This window comes from Pristiophorus japonicus, chromosome 8 (assembly GCF_044704955.1).
Source record: "Pristiophorus japonicus isolate sPriJap1 chromosome 8, sPriJap1.hap1, whole genome shotgun sequence".
Taxonomy (NCBI): domain Eukaryota; kingdom Metazoa; phylum Chordata; class Chondrichthyes; family Pristiophoridae; genus Pristiophorus; species Pristiophorus japonicus.
In genome coordinates this window covers 66,210,329-66,232,298 of record NC_091984.1, presented here as the reverse complement: position 1 = coordinate 66,232,298, position 21,970 = coordinate 66,210,329, and the positions used below count along the sequence as shown (strand labels likewise).

Genomic DNA, 21,970 nt, shown 5'->3' with positions numbered 1-21,970 from the left:
TTCAGAATGTTCCGAAATCCGGACCTCGCGCAGATCTGTGGAGGGGTTGTCCGGAATTCGGAAAATGTTCCGAAATCCGGACATTTTTTTTTAATGGCGATAGTGGTATTTTTTCCGCTAATCACTCTGCTATTTTTTTTAAAAAAGGCCCAGCGGTAAAAATTAGCGGAAACCACGGTCCTCGCCAACTTTAGTCGGAGGCCGATTACCGCTGTGAGTTGGGCCTGGGGAGGGGGAAAAACATCCCCAAAAATTCCAAAAAACAAAAAAACCCCACAAAATTCACAACCCTTTTCTAGCAAATCACTGCAAAAGAATTGAAAAACAATTTAACTTAAGTGTATCGAAGGGTTAAGTCATGGCAGGAGAGCTCGGACACGTGTTATGCTCCTCCTGCACGATGTGCAGTCAGGGACGCTCCTGGTGTCCCTGACGACTACGCGTGCGGGAAGTGCATCCGCCTGCAGCCCCTGACGGACCGCATTACAGTACTGGAGCTGCGGGTGGATTTACTCTGGAGCATCCACGATGCTGAGAATGACGTGAATAGCACGTTTATCGAGTTGGTCTTACAGCAGGTAAAGGATATACAGCCAGAGAGGGAATGGGTGACCAACAGGAAGAGCAGTGCAAGGAAGGTAGTGCAGGGGTCCCCCTGCAGCCATCCCTCTGCAAAACAGATACACCACTTTGGGTACTGTTGGGGGGGGGGGGGGGAGGGGATGTGACTCATCAGGGGAGGGCAGCAGCAGCCAAGTTCATGGCACTGTGGGTGGCTCTGCTCCACAGGAGGGCAGGAAAAAGAGTGGGAGAGCTATAGTGGTAGGGGATTCTATAGTAAGAGGAATAGATCGATGTTTCTGCGGCCGCAACGGAGACTCCAGGATAGTATTTTGCCTCCCTGGTGCAAGGGTCAAGGATGTCTTGGAGTGGGTGTAGGGCATTCTGAAAAGGGAGGGTGAACAGCCAGTTGTCGTGGTGCATATAGGTACCAACGATGTAGGTAAAAAATGGGATGAGGTCCTACAAGACGAATTTAGGGAGCTAGGAGCTAAATTAAAAAGTACGACCTCAAAAGTGGTAATCTCAGGATTGCTACCAGTGCCACGTGCTAGTCAGAGTAGGAATCGCAGGATAGCTCAAATGAATACGTGGCTTGAGGAGTGGTGCACAAGGGAGAGATTCAAATTCCTGGGACATTGGAACCGGTTCTGGGGGAGGTGTAACCAGTACAAACCGGACGTTCTGCACCTGGGCAGGACTGGAACCAATATCCTGGGGGGGTGTTTGCTAGTGCTGTTGGGGAGGAGTTAAACTAATATGGCAGGGAGACGGGAACCTATGCAGGGAGATGGAGGGAAGTAGAATGGGGGCAGAAGCAAAAGATAGAAAGAAGAAAAGTAAAAGTGGAGGGCAGAGAAACCTAAGGCAAAAAGCAAAAAGGGTCACATTACAGCAAAATTCTAAGGGGCAAAGTGTGTTAGAAAGACAAGCCTGACAGCTGTGTGCCTCAATGCGAGGAGTATTCCGAATAAAGTGGACGAATTAACTGCGCAGATAGCAGTTAACTGGTATGATGTAATTAGCATCACGGAGACATGGCTCCAGGGTGACCAAGGCTGGGAACTCAACATCCAGGGGTATTCAACATTTAGGAAAGATAGACAGAAAGGAAAAGGAGGCGGAGTGGCATTGCTGAATAGAGAGGCAATTAATGCAATAGTAAGAAAGGACATTAGCTTGGATGATGTGGAATACGGAATACCAAAGGGCAGAAAACGCCAGTGGGAGTTGTGTGCAGACCACCAAACAGTAGTGAGGTTGGGGACAGCATCAAACAAAAAATTAGGGATGCATGCAATAAAAGGTACAGCAGTTATCATGGGTGACTTTAATCTACATATTGATTGGGCTAACCAAACTGGTAGCAATGCTGTGGAGGAGGATTTCCTGGAGTGTATTCGGGATCGTTTGAGACCAACATGTCGAGGAACCAACTAGGCAGCTGGCCTTCCTAGACTGGGTGATGTGTAATGAGAAAGGACTAATTAGCAATCTTGTTGTACGAGGCCCCTTGGGGAAGAGTGACCATAATATGGTAGAATTCTTTATTAAGATGGAGAGTGACACAGTTAATTCAGAAACTAAAGTCCTGAACTTTAGGAAAGGTAACTTCGATGGTTTGAGGCGTGAATTGGCTCGAATAGACTGGCAAATGATACTTAAAGGGTTGACGGTGGATAGGCAATGGCAAACATTTAAAGATCACATGGATGAACTTCAGCAATTGTACATCCCTGTCTGGAGTAAAAATAAGACGGGGAAGGTGGCTCAATCGTGGCTAACAAGGGAAATTTAGGATAGTGTTAAATCCAAGGAAGAGGCATATAAATTGGCCAGAAAAAGCAGCAAACCTGAGGACTGGGAGAAATTTAGAATTCAGCAGAGGAGGACAAAGGGTTTAATTACAAGGGGGAAAAGAGAGTACGAGAAGAAGCTTGCATGGAACATAAAAACTGACTGAAAAAGCTTCTATAGATATGTGAACAAAGAAATGGCAGACCAATTGAACAAATACTTTGGTTCTGTCTTCATGAAGGAAGACACAAATAACCTTTCAGAAGTACTAGGGGACCAAGGGTCTCGTGAGATGGAGGAACTGAAGGATATCCTTATTAGGCAGGAAATTGTGTTCGGGAAATTGATGGGATTGAAGGTCGATAAATCCCCAGGGCCCGATAGTCTGCATCCCAGAGTACTTAAGGAACTGGCCCGAGAAATAGTGGATGCATTGGTGATCATTTTCCAACAGTCTATCAACTCTGGACCAGTTCCTATGGACTGGAGGGTAGCTATTACAACACCACTTTTAAAAAGGAAGGGAGAGAGAAAGCGGGTAATTGTAGACCGGTTAGCCGGACATCAGAAGTGGGGAAAATGTTGGAATCAATTATTAAGGATGAAATAGCAGCGCATTTGGAAAGCAGTGACAGGATCGGTCCAAGTCAGTGTGGATTTATGAAGGGGAAATCATGCTTGACAAATCTGGAATTTTTTGAGGATGTATCTAGTAGAGTGGACAAGCGAGAACCAATGAATGTGGAGCATTTGGACTTTCAAAAGGCTTTTGACAAGGTCCCACACACTAGATTGGTGTGCAAAATCAAAGCACATCGTATTGGGGGTAATGTACTGACGTGGATAGAGAACTGGTTGGTAGGCAGGAAGCAGAGAGCCGGGATAAACGGGTCCTTTTCAGAATGGCAGGCAGTGACTAGTGGAGTGCCACAGGGCTCAGTGCTTGGACCCCAGCTCGTTACAATATACATCAATGATTTAAATGAAGGAATTGAGTGTAATATCTCCAAATTTGCAGATGACACTAAACTGGGTGCGTTGTGAGCTATGAGGGGGATGCTAAGAGGCTGCAGGGTGACTTGGACAGGTTAGGTGAGTGGGCAAATGCATAGCAGATGTATAATGTCGATAAATGTGAGGTTATCCACTTTGGGGGCAAAAATGCAAAGAGAGATTATCTGAATAGTGGCAGGTTAGGAAAAGGGAGGTGCAACGAGACCTGGATGTCATGGTACATCAGTCATTGAAAGTTGGCATGCAGGTAGAGCAGGCGATGAAGGCGGCAAATGGTATGTTGGCCTTCATAGCGAGGGCATTTGAGTATAGGAGGTCTTACTGCAGTTGTACAGGGCCTTGGTGAGACCTCACCTGGAATAGTGTGTTCAGTTTTGGTCTCCTAATCTGAGGAAGGACGTTCTCGCTATTGAGGGAGTGCAGTGAAGGTTCACCAGACTGATTCCCGGGATGGCTCGACTGACATACGAGGAGAGACTGGATCAACTGGGCCTTTATACATTGGAGTTTAGAAGGATGAGAGGGGATCTCATCGAAACAGAAGATTCTGATGATATAGGACAGGTTAGGTGCGGGTAGAATGTTCCCGACGTTGGGGAAGTCCAGAACCAGGGGACACAGTCTTAGGATAAGGTGTAGGCCATTTAGGACTGAGATGAGGAGAAACTTCTTCACTCAGAGTTGTTAACCTGTGGAATTCCCTGCCGCAGAGAGTTGTTGATGTCAGTTCATTGGATATATTCAAGAGGGAGTTAGATATGGCCCTTATGGCTAAGGGGATCAAGGGGTATGCAGAGAAAGCAGTACTGAGGGAATGATCAGCCATGATCTTATTGAATGGTGGTGCAGGCTCGAAAGGCCGAATGGCCTACTCCTGCACCTATTTGCTATGTTTCTCTGTAACTTGGCTTTTATGCAGGTCTTCATACCTACGCCGCTGTCCCGATGGCTGCAATGCAGGTTTTTCCAGGGCGTTTTTTCTAACTACAGGTCACTGCTGAGCCAAATAGGGCTTTTTTGCAACACTAAATAATTCTCCACCCCAAAAAACAAAATTTTTTAAACAAAAAATAAAAATTCACAAAACATTCACAAAACCCTTACCAACTAAATCACTGAAAAAGAATTAAAAAATAAAATCTTTAACTTACTTTTTTTTGCAGATCTTCATACCTACCGCTGTCCCAAGGACTGCAACGCAGGTTTTTCTCGGCCGTTGCCGAACCTGGACCCGCAGCAACCAGACCCGCCGCTGCCATGGACATGCAGCACCCGGAATCCGCACCCACCACAGACCAGCAACACCCGGACCTTGGCCCAGGCGTTTCCAGATTCGGGACGTCGGAAAGACGTTCCAAAATCCAGAACGGCCTCGGCTCTGAGGTTTCCGTATTTCGGATGCTTTACCTGTACAGTCAAGCAGAGTTAGCATGGTTTTATGAAAGGGAAATCATGTTTGACAAATTTGCTGGAGTTCTTTGAGGATGTAACGAGCAGGGTGGATATGGGGGAACCAGTGGATATGGTGTATTTGGATTTCCAGAAGGCATTTGATAAGATGCCACATAAAAGGTTACTGCACGATAAGAGTTCATGGGGTTGGGGGTAATATATTAGCATGGTTAGGAGGATTGGCTAACTAACAGAAAACAGAGAGTCAGGATAAATGGGTCATTTTCAGGTTGACACACTGTAACTAGTGGGGTGCCACAGGGATCAATGCTGGAGCCTCAACTATTTACAATCTATATTAATGACTTAGATGAAGGGACTGAGTTTAGTGTTGCCAAATCTGTTGATTTAAAAAGTAAATTTGGAAAGCATGCTGTGAGGAGGATGCAACAAATCTGCAAAAGGATGTAGGTAGGTTAAGTGAGTGGGCAAAAATTTGGCAGATGGAATATAATGCGGGAAAATGTGAGGTTATCCACTTTGGCAGGGGAAAAAAAAAGGCAAATTATTATTTAAATGGGGAGAGATTACAAAATGCTGAGATACAGAGGGATCTGGGGGTCCTTGTACATGAAACACAAAAAGTTAACATGCAGGTACAGCAAGTAATTAGGAAGGCAAATGTGAAATGTTGCAAGGGGGATGGAGTATAAAAGTAGGGAAGTCCTGCTACAACTGTACAGGCCATTGGTGAGACCACACCTGGAGTACTGTGTACAGTTTTGCTCTCTTTAATTAAGGAGGGATATACTTGCATTGGAGGTAGTTCAGAGAAGGTTCACCAGGTAGATTCCTGAGATGAAGGGGTTGTCTTATTAAGAATGGTTGAGTAGGTTGGGCCTATACTCATGAGAGGTAATCTTATTGAAATGTATAAGCTTCTGAGGGGGCTTGACAGGGTAGATGCAGAGTGCAGGTTTCCTCTCGTGGGGGAATCTAGAACTAGAGGGCATAGTTTCAGAATAAGGGGTCGCCCATTTCGAATAGAAATGAGGAGGAATTTCTGTTCAGAGGGGCATGAATCTTTGCAATTCTCTACCCGAGAGCTGTGGAGGCTGGGTCATTGAATATATTTAAAGTGGGGATAGACAGATTTTTGAATGATAAGGGAGTCAAGGGTTATGGGGAGCGGGCAGGAAAGTTGAGTTGAGGTCAAGATCAGATCAGCCATAATCTTATTTAATGGCAGAGCAGACTCAAGGAGCCAAATGGCCTACTCCTGCTCCTATTTCTTATGTTCTTATGTAGATGGGAGATTTCAACCAGCCAAACATAAACTGGAAATGTTCAAACAGGAAAGACATCGAACTTATTGCTTCAGGACAGGGGGTGGTGGGGGGTGACGGGGATGTGGTGGAAGAGGCTGAGAGGCAGCATTGCTAGTATGCAAGGCTATAATATTGAAATAGATATAGCTTTGTAAACCTAAGTCAGTTGGGTATAAATTTGTAACATCAAGGGGAAGCATAATAATATTTGGGAAGTGCTTTTTGGCACAGCATGCTGCAATGAAGGCCTTAAAATAATAATACCTGATTTAATAATTATTAAAGAAACATGAACGATTAGTTCATAAGGAAGCAATTCTACCCAATGCATCTTTGGCAGCTCTCTGCTAATGCTGGTGCAGACATTGCAAACCCAGGTTGATTTTTTTCTCCCCTTTCTCTCAGCACGAAGATTTAGTTAAATCTGAAGCTGATTAAGTTAAATCCTAAACTAGCGTCTTGCATCTAAAAGAAGCAAACTACATAGGTATGAGGGGGCGAGTTGGCTACGGTAGATTGGGAAACTACTTTAAAGGTATGACGGTAGACAAGCAATGGATGGCATTTCAAGAATTAAAGCATCATTTACAACAAATATACATTCCTTTATTCTGGGGAGGTCCCAGCAGATTGGAAAACTGCAAATGCAATGCCCCTATTTAAGAAAGGAGGCAGACAAAAAGCAGGAAACTTTCAACCAGTTAGCCCAACATCTGTGGTTGGGAAAATGTTGGAGTCCATTATTAAATAAGCAGTAACAGGACATTTGAAAAAGCAAAATTCAGTCAGGCAGAATCAGCATGAATTTATGAAAGGGAAGTCATGTTTGACAAATTTGCTGGAATTTGTTGAAGATGTAACGAACAGGGTGGATAAAGGGAAACCAGTGGATGTGGTGTATTTGGACTTCCAGAAGGCATTTGACAAGGTGCCACATAAAAGTTTACTGCACAAGATAAAAGTTCACAGGGTTGGGGGTAATATATTAGCATGGATGGAGGATTGGCTAACTAACAGAAAACAGAGAGTCGGGATAAATGGTTCATTCTCGGGTTGGCAATCAGTAACTAGTGGGGTGCCGCAGGGATCAGTGCTGGGATCCCAACCATTTACAATCTATATCAACGACTTGGATGAAGGGACCGAGTGTAATGTAGCCAAGTTTGCAGACGATACAAAGATGGGCAGAAAGGCAATGTGTCGGGAGGACACAAAAAACCTGCAAAAGGACAGACAGGCTAAGTGAGTTGGCAAAAATTTAGCAGATTGAGTATAATGTTGGAAAGTGTGAGGTTATGCACATTGGCAGAAAAAAAAATCGAAAGCAAGCTATCATTTAAAAATGGAGAAAAATTGCAAAAGTGCCGCAGTACAGCAGGACCTGGTGCATGAAACACAAATGGTTAGTACAGGGGTATGCAGGTACAGCAAATGATTATTGCAAAGGGGATGGAGTATAAAAGCACGGAAGTCTTTATTCCCTCACAGCAGATCCTGTGCTATGTGGGAAGTCAGGGACGCTTCCAGTGTCCCTGGCTACTGTGTGTGCAGGAATTGTGTCCAGCTGCAGCTCCTGACAGACCGCATGACGGCACTGGAGCTGCAGATGGACTCACTCTGGAGCATGCGCGATGCTGAGAATGTTGTGGATAGCACATTTAGTGAGTTGGTCACACCGCAGGTAAGGGTTAGGACAGATAGTAAATGGGTGACCAAGAGACAAGGCAAGAGCAGGAAGGTAGTGCAGGAGTCCCCTGCGGTCATCTCCCTCCAAAACAGATATACCGTTTTGGATACTGTTGGGGGAGATGACTTACCAAGGGCAGGCACCAGCAGCCAGGTTCACGGCACTGTGGGTGGCTCTGCTGCACAGAAGGGTGGGAAAAAGAGTGGGAGAGCTATAGTGATAGGGGACTCGATTGTAAGGGGAATAGATAGGAGTTTCTGCGGCCGCAACCGAGACTCCAGGATGGTATGTTGCCTCCCTGGTGCAAGGGTCAAGGATGTCTTGGAGCGGCTGTAGAGCATTCTGGAGAGGGAGGGTGAACAGCCAGTTGTCGTGGTACATGTAGGTACCAGCGATATAGGTAAGAAGCGGGAAGAGGACCTACAAGCTGAATTTAGGGAGCTAGGAGTTAAATTAAAAAGTAGGACCTCATTAGACTGGATGACCTTTCGTTGGACGGCACAGATATAATGGTAAGTACTGCAGGGAATCGAATATGGTCAGGGTGATGTCCTGGACTAGTTTCGATCGCCTGGATGGATCGGAGAGCAATTTTCCCAGATTTTTTCCTCCCTATCTGGTTTTTGCCTTTCCCAGGAGATGACATGGCTCCGGTTGGGGTGGAGTGTCGAATGTTTCAGTATAAGGGGTGTCGCAGTTGTGTGAGGCAGACTGGTTGCTCTTTGCCCTTTCGTCATTGTTTATAGGTTTATATGTAACCTTCAGGGCTGCTGACAGAGGACCGTGCGGCTCTTTGTCGGCCAGCGTGGACACAATGGGCCGAAATGGCCTCCTTCTGCGCTGTAAATTTCTATATATCCTCCTGTAACTGATTCATCGACGAGTTGAAACAGTTTGTTCTGATCTACTTCAGCAAAACCCTTCATCAACAGCTCTATGAAATCTTCTCTGCTCCAGTGAAAAGTGTCCCAACTTGTTTTGTCACTCTAAAGCCTCTCATCCTTAGTATCATCCCTGGTATTATCCCTTGTATAATTATAGTGAATCTCATTTGCACCCTCTCCATGGTTTTGCAACTCTTCCTCTAGTAGGATGCCCAAACTGGACACAATGGCCCCAAGTTTCCACATGATTTGCTCCTGATTTTTTAGGAGCAACTGGTGGAGAACGGAGTATCTTAGAAATCGCAATTCTCCACATTTAAGTTTTCTGCAGTTCTAGTCAGTTAGAACAGTTTCACTTTTGAACAGAATGTTTTTTTTCAAAAGGGGGAGTGTCCAGCCACTGAGGCCTGATTTCAAAGTTTCCACAGTGAAAACGTACTCCAAACTAACTTAGAATGGAGCAAGTGAAGATTTTTGTCGGCCTGAAAAAACCTTGTCTACACATTAAAAAATCAGGCTGGAGGTGCCAAATCGCCTGCTCCGATTTCTTATGCTCTTATGTTATGTTCTAATTCAGCACAGTGTAGAGATGGAACATCCTGGTCTTTATGGCTCAGTACCACAATTTCAAGAAGCTCCAAGAATAAAGCCTTCTTCAATCGTTATGGAGTTATCAAAATGAGTGCTTGGCTTCTGCCCAGGCATTGAACACTGACATATTGGGATTAATCCTGCATATGAGTTCAGCAACTTTTTTTTGAACATAATTTATCTCACAGGGGTTAGTAAGGAACAATTTCCATCTAAACAATGCTTTGGGTATATTGTAGTTACCACCAGCCCAAATCTCTCTTTTCCTTGCTCCCCATGTTATCCGGCTTTTTGGATTATTTTTCTGGCGATATTACGTATAGATTATAATCAAGAGATTCACAAAAGAACAGACTTTTTCCTTAAAGCTGAGCCCAAACACTAATATCGGACTTACTTTGCCCCTCCAACTCATTTCCATGCCAGGAATCAATTGTGGCAGTAACGAACTTCTCCCAGTCCTTCATCAGTGCCACTCTAAACCAGTCACTGGCAAATCCCTGAAAGATCTCCAGGGGTAAATCTCTCTCTCCTGTGTAGAAAGCATCTCCCAGCAGTGATGTGGCCAACACTGGGATCTCAGTGACATAGAAACTTGCATAGCCCATTACTCTGTGGCAAAGTGCAACGCGCCTCTAACACATCGTCTTTGCACAAAGATGTAACACACATTTTGATCTACAATTGCGAAGGTGAATAACCTGTGAATAAAAATATAGAATATGCAATAGATACATTTTTTGGCATCGCACTCATTCTTCTGCATTATGTTCATTCTTCTATCACACACTTACACTAATAGTCCATTTCATTTACAAATGAAATACATATGGACAAAAGAATCACAAGAGGAATTCCACATTAAACAGATTAACAAATATTTCATTCAACTCAAAAGCAACACATACAATGAATCAAACAACTTCTTAAATAGCTTAAGAAAGAATTGATAATTGAAGATAGCTGAATTATTAGTTTGAAATGTAGAATTATCCCAAATTGAATCAAATTCAGTGTGCATTCAATTACACAGGATTAACTGCCTACCATCCATCCATCATTAACTAGTAAATTCCATAATCTAGCCATGCCATCAGATACTGACCTGATATCCAAGACTTCCTCATAAGAAGGGAAGCAAATAATCAATCATAATGCTCTCAGAAACTCCTAATATTTGGTCTGTTCTCTCTCAGGGAAATTAAGCAGAAAGAGGGGAGAAGCATCAGAGATGAAAAATTTAACCATATGAGATAATTCTATTCTGTATGCCTTGGAAATGTCATTAGCTTTATATGCATTACTAGTCAATCTCCTACAGTGCTGCACACTAGGGGAGTTGGGACAAAACATATAATTCAGGTGATGGAGGGTTATTGGGTGGGGACAATTCAGTTCCCACTTGAAAAAAATACATTCAGTCCTTCATTTCCATAATAAATCCCTATGTCCACATTTATACTGGAAACTGCCTATATAAACTTGTCACACTCTAATTATACTCTCCACCAGTAGTGGTACTGCAGCGCCTTCACTGGTGGGGGGGGGGGGGGGGTGGGGGGTGCGGAGGAGGAGTGTAATTATAGCCTAACTTTACCCAAGCAGTTTCCATTATAGAAATTTATATGTAAATATTTAATGAAAATAGTTGACAGAAACTGCAACACAACATTTTTATCTTCTATGGCATGCACATGTGGAATCAAAACTATGTGTAGTTTTCAGGTGAAACAGGGCTAGAGATGGAGGATAATTGGATAATTGTGTTCAAAAGTAGCTCAGTCCACATATTAAAGTCATACCTTTTGTACTTATTTTTCGATCATCAAGTCTTATGCCCACATTTATAATGAAAATTATCTATGTAAATGTGTCACACAATTGACATTTTCCAACAAGTGGTGGCACTACAGCACCTCCATTGCAGGGAGGGTAGAATTACCCCATGACAAGTTTGATAAGGCAGTTTTCATTCTAATTGTAGACACAGTAATTTATAATGGGAAAGTTGACCAGAAGTGCATGCATATGCAAAATTTTGTAATATATTATGTATTTTTTTTTAAGTTCATATCATTATTACTAAAGAGAGGAACTTCTGTACTGTACAATATGCCAGAAAGCATTTAAAAAATATTTACAGATGATCAACCCCCACTCTCATAATTAAACTATTTATACACTATCACAAAGATTTACTCATAACTAGACAATGTTACACAAAAGACATACCATGTACTTTTCCTTAGTTTCTCCCTCAAAGTACAAATTACATTCTTTGAAAAATTAGTTTAAAGTAAATTTGCATTTTAAAACTGAAAATCAACATCGTTCAACAAGATTCTGTTACATACAAGTTAGTGTGCCATGAAATTTCATTGAATTTTAATGTTTCAAGTTAATAATTTATGTTATAATTTAAACCGTGTGCATATAAATCAGAACAGTTAGGAATACAACTGAAACAATTAAACACATCGGAATAGTTAACTATGATTTTATTAAATATTTATATTCCACAGTAACAGTAATAAAAACAAAGCAAACAGACAAAATTTTATGAACCTACATATTATGAATTATTAATAGTCATTTTCAGATAAGTCCATGTTTAATTTAGAAATGAATTTAAGACGACTTCTTCAATTTGCCAATTATTCACAGATCAAACAGTTCCCATACTATGTATACAAGCAAAACTAATAATGGGAAAAACAGACTGACTGGTATCTTTATAAAGATTATCCCAATACTACTATATCCCCTTTTGACAAGTATCCATTACTGAACACTGATTTAGTACTTGACACTGCATGTTTTGATATGAACCATTCCTTTTCTATTAAAAGCTTAATGTATCGCTGATCTTCATGTATAATTCTATGCAGAAAGTTACTGAATAAAACAAACATTTTTTTCTTCATTAAAAATTCTATTCAGAAAACGAAATTGTAATCTCATCATTCTTGAAATTAACACATTCACCTTGAAATTATCAGATTCTTCATTTCTGATCTCCACAATTTAATCTAGCTATACTAACTTCATCTTCCACTCAACATACACTAATTTAAAATGTAAAAACATGGCTTTTAGCAGGACTTTTCAAATTTTTGAGTTTTCACGATAATATAAACTTACATAAGTTACTATATTCTCTTCCCTGTCCCAACTAAGCCAAAGAAAAATGTCAAGTGACATCGAAGTTCGACAAAAATTCCAACAGACAAGTAGAGCTGCTATTACTGCTATTATAAATTCAAAACTTAGAGTTGCCAGTGTGTTCCTGTTTACAGTTGATAGTATAAGCAACAAACTGCCCATAGCCCACAATGTTGAAAAAAAATTCTTCCAAACCTGCAATCATTGAGAAAATACAGTTTTCAAATGGATCCAAACAAAACCAAAATACTGTAGAAACATAAAAATTTACAGCGGAGGTAATTTCGGCCCATCGTGTCCGCACCGGCCAACAAAGAGCCCTTGGTCTTTGGCCCTTAAGGTTACATAGAAACCTATGAACAATGAACAATGGCGGCATCCAGCCCAACCAGTCCGCCCCACACAACTCTAATAGCCATTGTATCACAACATTTTACACTCCACCTTACCCAGAGCCATGCGATCTCCTGGGAAGAGAAAAAAAAGAGATAAAAACCCAGGCCATTTGGGGGAAAAAAAATTGGTAAAATTCCTCTCCGACCCATCCAGACGATCAAAACTAGTCCAGATCACCACTCTGGCCGTATTAAATTCCCTGAAGTACTTACCATCATATCTGCGCCAGCCAACAAGAGGTTATCTAGTCTAATCCCACGTACCAGCTCTAGGTCCATAACCCTGCAGGTTACAGCACTTCAAGTGCCCATCCAAGCACTTTTAAATGTGATGAGGGTTTCTGCCTCTGCTACCCTTCCAGGCAGTGAGTTCCAGACCCCCACAACCCTGTGTGTGAAGAAGCTTCCCCTCAAATCTGCCCCGAAACCTTCCACCAACCACCTTAAACCTATTCCCCCTCGTTATTGGCCCTTCTACCAAGGGAAATAGGCCCCTGTTAGCCACTATATCCAGGCCCCTCTAAATTTAATACACCTCAAATGAGGTCTCCTCTCAGCCTCCTCCGCTCCAAGAAGAACAAACCAGCCTATCCAATCTGTCCTCATAACTAAGATTCTCCATTCCAGGCAGCATTCTCGTAAATCACCTCTGCACCTTCTCCAGTGCAATCACGTCCTTCCAATAATACGGCGACCAGAACTGCATGCAGTATTCCAGCTGTGGCCTAACCAGTGTATCATCCAATTTACGCATAACCGCCCTGCTCTTGTATTCTATGCCTCGGCCAATAAAGGCAAGCATTCCATATGCCATCTTAACCACCTTGCCTGCTACTTTCAGGGATCTGTGGACAAGCACTCCTAGGCCCCTTTGTTCATCTACACTATTAAATGGCCGACCGCTTAATGTGTATACCCTTTCCTTATTAGCCCTCCAAAAGTGCATTACCTCACACTTCTCCAAATTAAATTCCATTCGCCACTGTTCTGCCCACCTGACCAGTAGATCCTCCTGCAGTCCATGACTTTCTTCTTCATTATCAATTTTAGTGTCATCTGCAAACTTCTTAATCATACCCCCTATATTCAAATCTAGATCACTGATGTACACCACAAAAAGTAAGGGACCCAGTACTGAGTCCTGCGGAATCCCACTGGAAACATCGTTCGTCACAAAAACATCCATCAACCATTACCCTTTGCTTCCTACCTTTCAACCAATTTTGGATCCAACTTGCCACTTTGCCCCGAATCCCATGGACTTTTACCTTCGTGACCAGTCTACCATGTGGAACGTTATCAAAAGCTTTGTTAAAGTCCATATACGTTATATCATATGCACTACCCTCATTGAATTTTTCGAGGAGGTAACCAAGAGGGTCAATCAGGCTAGTCAAACAAATCCATGCTGACTGTCCCTAATTAATCCTCGCCTTTCCAAATGTAGATTTATCCAGTCCTTCAGGATTTTTTTCCAATAACTTTCCCACCACTGAGGTTATGCTGACAGGCCTGTAATTACTTGGCCTATCCCTTTCTCCCTTCTTAAACAAGGATACCATATTAGCAGTCCTCCAGTTCTCCAGCACCATGCCTGAATCCAAAGAGGACTGAAAAATGATGGTCAAGGCCTCTGCTATTTCCTCTTTTGCTTCGCTCAACAGCCTGGGATGCATTTCATCTGGGCCTGGGGACTTATCCACTTTCAAAGCCACTAAACCCTTTAATACCTCTTCTCTCACTATGTTTATTTCATCCAGAATTTCACACTCCTCCTCGATAGCAGTATCTGCATTGCCCCTTTCCTTTGTGAAAAAAGACAAGAGTATTCATTAAGAACCATACCAACATCTTGTGTCTCCACATACAGATTACCTTCATGGTCTCCAATGGGCCCTACCCTTTCTTTAGTTATCCTCTTGCTCTTAATATATTTATAGAACATCTTTAGGTTTTCCTTGATTTTATTTGCCAAGAATTTTTCATTGTCTCTCTTAGCATTCCCAATATCCTTTTTAATTTTACCTGTGAACTTTCTATATTCCTCCGGCGATTGTACAGTATTTAGCCATTGGTATATGACAAAAGCTTCCCTTTTTTTCCTTTAGCCTCCCCTGTAAGTCCCTAGACAGCCAGGGGGCTCTAGAACATAAGAACATAAGGATATAAGAACATAAGAATTAGGAACAGGAGTAGGCCATCGAGCCCCTCAAGCCTGCTCCGCCATTCAACAAGATCATGGCTGATCTGGCCATGGACTCAGCTCCACTTACCCGCCCGCTCCCCATAATCCTTAATTCCCTTATTAGTTAAAAATCTATCTATCTGTGACTTGAATATATTCAATGAGCTAGCCTCAACTGCTTCCTTGGGCAGAGAATTCCACAGATTCACAATCCTCTGGGAGAAGAAATTCCTTCTCAACTGGTTTTAAATTGGCTCCCCCGTATTTTGAGGCTGTGCCTCCTAGTTCTAGTCTCCCCGACCAGTGGAAACAACCTCTCTGCCTCCATCTTATCTATCCCTTTCATTATTTTAAATGTTTCGATAAGATCACCCCTCATCCTTCTGAACTCCAATGAGTAAAGACCCATTCTACTCAATCATCATAAGGTAACCCCCTCATCTCCGGAATCAACCTAGTGAATCGTCTCTGTACCCCCTCCAAAGCCAGTATATCCTTCCTTAAGTAAGGCGACCAAAACTGCACGCAGTACTCCAGGTGCGGCCTCATCAATACCCTATACAGTTGCAGAAGGACCTCCCTGCTTTTGTACTCCATCCCTCTCGCAATGAAGGCCAACATTCCATTCGCCTTCCCGATTACCTGCTGCACCTGCAAACTAACTTTTTGGGATTCATGCACAAGGACCCCCAGGTCCCTCTGCACCGCAGCATGTTGTAATTTCTCCCCATTCAAATAGTATTCCCTTTTTTTTGTTTCCCCCCCCCCCTCCCCCCCAAGGTGGATGACCTCACACTTTCCGACATTGTATTCCATCTGCCAAACCTTAGCCCATTCGCTTAACCTATCTAAATCTCTTTGCAGCCTCTGTGTCCTCTACACAACCCGCTTTCCCACTAATCTTTGTGTCATCTGCAAATTTTGTTACACTACACTCCGTCCCCTCTTCCAGGTCATCTATGTATATTGTAAACAGTTGTGGTCCCAGCACCGATTCCTGTGGCACACCACTAACCACCGATTTCCAACCCGAAAAGGACCCATTTATCCCGACTCTGCTTTCTGCTAGCCAGCCAATTCTCTATCCATGCTAATACATTTCCACTGACCCCACGTACCTTTATCTTCTGCAGTAACCTTTTGTGTGGCACCTTATCGAATGCCTTTTGAAAATCTAAATACACCACATCCATCGGTACACCTCTATCCAGCATGCTCGTTATATCCTCAAAGAATTCCAGTAAATTAGTTAAACATGATTTCCCCTTCATGAATCCATGCTGCGTCTGCTTGATTGCACTATTCCTATCTAGATGTCCCGCTATTTCTTCCTTAATGATAAGTTTCAAGCATTTTCCCCACTACAGATGTTAAACTAACCGGTCTATAGTTACCTGCCTTTTATCTGCCCCCTTTTTTAAACAGAGGCGTTATATTAGCTGCTTTCCAATCCGCTGGTACCTCCCCAGAGTCCAGAGAATTTTGGTAGATTATAACGAATGCATCTGCTATAACTTCCGCCATCTCTTTTAATACCCTGGGATGCATTTCATCAGGACCAGGGGACTTGTCTACCTTGAGTTCCATTAGCCTGTCCAGCACTACCCCCCCTAGTGATAGTGATTATCTCAAGGTCTTCCCTTCCCACATTCCAGTGACCAACAATTTTTGGCATGGTTTTTGTGTCTTCCACTGTGAAGACCGAAGCAAAATAATTGTTGAAAGTCTCAGCCATTTCCACATTTCCCATTATTAAATCCCCCTTCTCATCTTCTAAGGGACCAACATTTACTTTAGTCACTCTTTTCCGTTTTATATATCTGTAAAAGCTTTTACTATCTGTTTTTATGTTTTGTGCAAGTTTACCTTCGTAATCGATCTTTCCTTTCTTTATTGCTTTCTTAGTCATTCTTTGCTGTCGTTTAAAATGTTCCCAATGTTCTATTTTCCCCACTAACCTTGGCCACCTTATACACATTGATTTTTAATTTGATACTCTCCTTAATTTCCTTGGTTATCCACGGCTGGTTATCCCTTCTCTTACCGCCCTTCTTTTTCCATTGGAATATATTTTTGTTGAGCACTATGAAAGAGCTCCTTAAAAGTCCTCCACTGTTCCTCAATTGTCCCACCGTTTAGTCTGTGTTTCCAGTCTACTTTAGCCAACTCTGCCCTCATCCCACTGTAGTCCCCTTTGTTTAAGCATAGTATGCTCGTTTGAGACACTACTTCCTCACCCTCAATCTGTATTACAAATTCAACCATACTGTGATCACTCATTCCGAGAGGATCTTTTATTGGAGATCGTTTATTATTCCTGTCTCATTACACAGGATCAGATCGAAGATAGCTTGCTCCCTTGTAGGTTCTGTAACATACTGTTCTAAGAAACAATCCCGTATGCATTCTATGAATTCTTCCTCAAGACTACCCAGTGCGATTTGAGTTGACCAATCGATATGTAGGTTAAAATCCCCCATGATTACTGCCGTTCCTTTTTCACATGCCTCCATTATTTCCTTGATTATTGCCTGCCCCACCGTGAAGTTATTATTTGGGGGCCTATAAACTATGCCCACCAGTGACTTTTTCCCCTTACTATCTATAATCTCCACCCACAATGATTCAACATTTTGTTCATTCAAGCCAATATCGTCTCACAACTGCCCTGATATCATCCTTTATTAATAGAGCTACCCCACCTCCTCTCCTTTCTTGTCTATCTTTCCGAATCGTCAGATACCCCTGTATGTTTAATTCCCAGTCTTGGCCACTCTGCAACCATGTTTCTGTAATGGCCACAAATCATACCCATTTGTAATGATTTGTGCCGTCAACTCATTTACTTTATTTCGAATGCTGCATGAGTTTAGGTAGTGTGTTTTAATACTAGTTTTTAATCCATGATTTTTAGTTTTGACCCCTCCTGCAGTCCCTTTACATTCAGCGGCCCTTTTTGTTTTTTGCCTTGGCTTTCTCTGCCCTCCACCTTTACTCATCTTCTTTCTGTTTTTTGCTTTTGTCTCCTTTTTGTTTCCCTCTGTCTCCCTGCATTGGTTCCCATCCCCCTGCCACATTAGTTTAACTCCTCCCCAACAGTACTAGCAAACACTCCCACAAGGACATTGGTTCCGGTCCTGCCCAGGTGCAGACCGTCCGGTTTGCACTGGTCCCACCTCCCCCAGAACCGGTTCCAATGTCCCAGGAATTTGAATCCCTCCCTGCTGCACCACTGCTCAAGCCACGTATTCATCTGAGCTATCCTGCGATTCCTACTCTGACTAGCACGTGGCACTGGTAGCAATCCTGAGATTACTACTTTTGAGGTCCTATGTTTTAATTTAGCTCCTTAAATTCATCTCGTAGGACCTCATCCCTTTTTTTAAACCTATATCGTTGGTACCAATGTGCACCACGACAACTGGCTGTTCACCCTCCCTTTTCAGAATGTCCTGCACCCGCTCCGAGACATCCTTGACCCTTGCACCAGGGAGACAACATACCATCCTGGAGTCTCGGTTGCGGCCGCAGAAACGCCTATCTATTCCCCTTACAATCAAATCCCCTATCACTATCGCTCTCCCACTCTTTTTCCTGCCCTCCTGTGCAGCAGAGCCAGCCACGGTGCCATGAACTTGGCTGCTGCTGCCCTCCCCTGATGAGTCATCCCCCTCAACAGTACTCAAAACGGTGTATGTGTTTTGCAGGGGGATGACCGCAGGGGAACCCCTGCACTACCTTCCTTGCACTGCTCTTCCTGCTGGTCTTCCATTCCCTAGCTGGCTGTGGACCCTTCACCTGCGGTATGACCAACTCACTCAATGTGCTATTCACGTCATTCTCAGCATCGTGGATGCTCCAGAGTGAATCCACCCTCAGAATTGCTATTCCCACCCTTTTTCTTTTCGGGGACATGTTTGGCCTGAGCCCTCCAGATCTCCTCCTTGGAGGCCTCCCACTGTTCCGACACTGATTTACCTTCAAGTAGCTGTTTCCAAATCACTTCTCAACTTCGCAAAGTTAGCTTTTCCCTAATTTGGGACTTTTATTCCTGGTCTATCCTTGTCCTTATCCATAACTACCTTGAATCTGACTGAATTATGATCACTTGCACCCAAGTGCTCTCCCACCAATACCCCTTCCACCTGCCCAGCTTCATTCCCCAAAACTAAATCCAAGACCGCCCCCTCTCGTGTTGGGCTTGCTACATACTGACTAAAAAAGTTCTCTTGGATGCATTTTAAGAATTCCGCACCCTCTATACTCTTCGCACTATATTTGTCCCGATCAATATTAGGATAGTTGAAATCCCCTATTACTGTCCTGTGGTTTTTGGACTTCACAGAAATTTGCCTACATATTTGCTCTTCTATCTTCCTCCCAGTTTGGGGGTCTATAATACACACCCAGCAGTGTGATTGCCCCTTTTTTATTTTTCAGTTCGACCCATATGGCCTCATTTGATGATCCCTCTAACAAATCATCCCTCCTCACAGCTGTAATAGTTTCTTTAATCAATTATGTGACCCCCTTCCCCTTTTTACACCTCTCTCTGTCCGGTCTAAAAATCCTGTAACCAGAAATATTGAGCTGCAAAACCTGTCCCTCTTTCAGCTCTGTCTCTGTAATGGCTATAATGTCATACTCCCAAGTGTCTACCTGTGTTCTCAGCTCATTCACCTTATTCGCCATACTCCTTGCATTGAAGTATATACCATTTAGCACAGGAAGACATCCTTGATTACTACTTACTAGCCCTTGTTTCTTCTGTCTTTCAGCTTCACTTTCTACATTCTTGTTTTCCAATTTCAGCTTTACTTCCTTCCCTACTTAATTTGTTCAGGTTCCCATTCCCCGCCAAGCCAGTTTAAACTCTCCCCAACAGCACCAGCAAGATACAGCTAGAACATAACTCAGTTTTAAAGGTCTAGAAAAAGTGTGTGCATTCTAGACTCGAAGCTGTTTACCACTCAAGCCTGCCTGGCACAGTAGGAAACATTTTTAGTTTTTCTAAAATCATTAGGAAATGGGAAAACATTGCTTTCAGTATCTTTTTCATTCTTAGAATGATGTACATTCACCACACATTGAAGAAGTTAAGCCTATCTTAACTGGCTGTAACACAGATATAATACAAACATGAAGGGCTGCTTGACCTCTTTCCATGCTGTCAACTTCTATCATTCTGGGTAATCCACCTGATTAGCGTGCATATAAAATGTCTTGGGCAGTTCCCCACATGGTCACCCACCATCACATCTTTATAAAGTCCTATTTGAGGGGACGACTTAGTATTTGTAGAATGAGGGGGTCCCAAGAAATCTTTGCTTTTCTTATTAAGCATTTTCCAAAAAAACATATAAATGTACTAAAGTATTGCAAATTGAAGAGAGGAGAGGCCCCAATAGAAGAGCCATAACATCAGCTGGCAAGACAGATCTTCCAAAGCATTAGGTGGAGCAGTGCTTAATAAAGGTGCCAGTCATGCAAATACCATCAATTCCAACTGACAGAGTTGGTCAGGAAGCAAAAGAAAGTTACTGTCCCTTCGCTTCTTCCCTGAAACACGATAGCAGTCAGATACATTCAATCACCTACTGACTCCTCTTGCCAGATTTCCTGAGATCTTTAAACCGAGCACACGAATAACTTGTGATTTAAGCACTAGCAGGCTAATTGGACCATATACATATCCATTCACCCTGTTCTAGCGTCTGTAAATGTTTCAGTAGCTACCTTACCAGTCAGTTTTTATACCAGATGGCTTATTCTATGAACCATCTGCCCAAAGACCATTACCCCAGAGGCACAATCTACACCACTGTTAACTGCAGAAAAGCTGTCATAACGGAGACACTTGCAGAACATTACTCTCCTATGACCTTCATGTGAGGTCCAGAGCAGAGGCCTGGTCACTTGACAGCAGCTGAAAAAAGGATTTCCTGCTGTAGTGAGTAGGTTCTGCTGAAGCAATCTCAAACACCAAACACAGCTGCTGCTCTCAAGGTGAGTGTCCAAGGTTATCTTTTTACCCAGAATCATGTCCACTCCTGAAGAGGGGATATCAGGTCTTGGAGTATAACAAATTAGTGTAGAAATAAAAACTTTCTATTAGGTAGTTTGAATTAGTGCCTCCAAGATCTTTAGGTCTCATGTGGATTGTAGCCGAGACTTCTGGTGCTCGACGATAAAAGATCAATGGTTAGGTTGCAACTTTGTGTACCTTACTTTATGAAGGATGTGACGGCCGTTGACAAGTTATAGAAGAGATTGACCGTGATAACAGGGATGAGAAGCTTCAGTTATGAGGCGAGATGAGAGAAACTGGGGCTCATTTTTTTTTAAATAAAGGAAGTTAATAAGAGACCTACCTGATAGTGGTGTTCAAATTCTGAGGTTTTGATGAGATAAGTAATGAAAATCTATTCCCCATCATCAGTGAGTTGGTTACGAAAGGGCATGAATTTACCACCAAAAGAGAGGGGTTGTGGAATTGATTAATTATTATTTTTACGCAGAGTTACCAGGACATTGAACACCTTACCAGAAACAGTGTTAAAAGCTTTTAAAAAGGGATCTGGATAAATATTTGAAAATAAAAAAAATTCAGGGGAATGGGAAAATGTCAAAGGAATAGGACTAAGTTGGTACTTCTTTCAGACAACTGGCTCAGGTCTGACTGGCTTCCTTCTGCAAAATTCTATGATTCTAAAGCCCAGTTCTTGGATTGTATTATAAATCAGCTGCATGGCCATGAAAATATACTCTGGACCGGATTTCTGACAAGCTGGTTGCTCAAATATGGATAGACATTGAGATGATGCTCCCACAATGTGCTGTGACCACACTCAAGCAACTTTGTTAAAGTCCTACGTGCATGAGGAAACGACAAGTGGCAGTACCTTGGTATTGATAGCTTTACTCTTCATCCTTCACTCCCATCCTCACCAACCTACACTGTTGCCTGTTTAAAT

General features: G+C 42.7%; 1 protein-coding gene across 5 annotated transcripts in view; it reads right to left on the bottom strand.

Annotated features, from left to right (window-relative positions):
- Positions 1-21,970, bottom strand: part of faf1 (Fas (TNFRSF6) associated factor 1) — a 521,459-nt gene that overhangs the window by 325,488 nt on the left and 174,001 nt on the right. The window lies entirely within an intron of this gene.